We start from the raw sequence: 2,123 nt of genomic DNA, 5'->3' as shown, positions 1-2,123 counted from the left end.
TCATATTTTCTGATCCTTTTTGGCTTATGGTCAGTAAGGGACTTTTGATCCATGCTTTGAGTAGATTCATGACATTCCTTGTTTTGCTATTATAAGTTCCTGTAGCATGTTGATAACTTGCTCTGAACATTGCTTCGTGATGCTGTTTATGCCAATGTCCAACCTGATATTTTTTGTACTTTCGCCATGCTTGTTTGAACCTGTTATGATGTGATTTAGCCGTAGCTCAGTGTTCCTCTTTTATTAAGCATCTCCTGTAGATCACTTCCATATGTTTTGTTTTTATGTTGGGGTGCTGTAGCATAGTTTCTTGTTGCATGCTAAGTAGCATCGTGCTGTTAATCACAGCTTTGTGTCATTCTTGTCTTGCTTGCCATTTGCAAACCGTGCATCCGTTCCCGGTGATCCTTATATCGATTTCAACTGAAATCATCTCATCTTTCCAGCGGCATACTTGGTTTGCCAAGTTGATGCCTTGTTCATCATCTTTCCTTCCGAAGCACGCATACGCATTGCATATCACATCTCGCATATCATGACATGTATTGCATCATGTTGCTTGTGCATTGCACCGTGATTTATTGTGGTTCTTTTGCTTGTGTTCTTGCTTTGGGTAGAGCCGGGAGACGAGTACGTGCACGAGGAACCTGTTGAGTACGCTAACGACGATCAAGCCTTCGACAACTCTGAGAACCTTGCAGGCAAGATGACCATACCTTCGATATCACTTCTATCTTTGCTTGCTAGTACTCGCTCTATCGCTATGTTAGCTCTACCTGCCACTGTTTATCATGCCTCCCTATTGCCATGTCAAACCTCTAACCATCCTGTCCTAGCAACCGTTGTTTGGCTATGTCACCGCTTTTGCTCAGCCCCTCTTATAGCGTTGCTAGTTGCAGGTGAAGATGAAGTTTGTTCCTGGTGGGAACATGGATATTTTGGGATATCACAATATCTCCTGTTTAATTAATGCACCTTATATACTTGGTAAAGGGTGGAAGGATCGGCCTTATGCCTGGTGACTTGTTCCACTCTTGCCTCCCTAGTTTCCGTCATACCGGTGTTATGTTCCTTGATTTTGCGTTCCTTACACGGTTGGGTGATTTATGGGACCCCTTGACAGTTCGCTTTGAATAAAACTCCTCCAGCAAGGCCCAAACTTGGTTTTACCATTTGCCACCTAAGCCCTTTTCCCTTGGGTTTTCGTGAGCCCAAGGGTCATCTTTATTTTAACCCCCCGGACCAGTGCTCCTTCGAGTGTTGGCCCGAACTAAGCTGCCTGCGGGGCTACTTCGGGGAAACTCGAAGTCTGGTTTTACTCGTAGCTAGTCTCATCCGGTGTTGCCCTGAGAACGAGATATGTGCAGCTCCTATCGGGATTTGTCGGCGCATCGGGCGGCTTTGCTGGTCTTGTTTTACCATTGTTGAAATGTCTTGCGAACCGGGATTCCGAGGCTGATCGGGTCTTCCCGGGAGAAGATATATCCTTCGTTGACCGTGAGAGCTTGTGATGGGCTGAGCTGGGACACCCCTACAGGATATATTATCTTTCGAAAGCCGTGCCCGCGGTTATGAGGCAGATGGGAATTTTTTAATGTTCGGTTGTAGATAACTTGACACTTGACTTCATTAAAATGCATCAACCACGTGTGTAGCCGTGATGGTCTCTTCTCGGCAGAGTCCGGGAAGTGAACACGGTTTGAGTTATGCTTGACGTAAGTAGCTTCAGGATCACTTCTTGATCACTTCTAGCTTCTCGACCGACCCGTTGCTTCTCTTCTTGCTCTCACTTGCGTATGTTGGCCACCATATATGCTTAGTGCTTGCTGCAGCTCCACCATATTACCCCTTTTCCTGCCTATGAGCTTAGATAGTCTTGATCTCGCGGGTGTGAGATTGCTGAGTCCTCGTGACTCACAGATTCTACCAAAACAGATGCAGGTGCCGAGGATACCAGCGCAGATGGCGCAACTGAGCTGAAGTGGGAGTTTGATGAGGCCCTTGGTCGTTACTATGTATCGTTTCTAGATGATCAGTAGAGGAGCCCAGTCGGGACGATCGGGGATCTAGCATTTGGGGTTGTCTTCTTTTCATTTGAATTTGACCGTAGTCGGTCTATGAGT

The sequence above is a fragment of the Triticum dicoccoides genome, chromosome 1B, assembly GCF_002162155.2.
Source record: "Triticum dicoccoides isolate Atlit2015 ecotype Zavitan chromosome 1B, WEW_v2.0, whole genome shotgun sequence".
Classification (NCBI taxonomy): Eukaryota; Viridiplantae; Streptophyta; class Magnoliopsida; order Poales; family Poaceae; genus Triticum; species Triticum dicoccoides.
The sequence above is the reverse complement of the archived record's forward strand: the minus strand, read 5'-3'. Positions refer to the sequence as shown.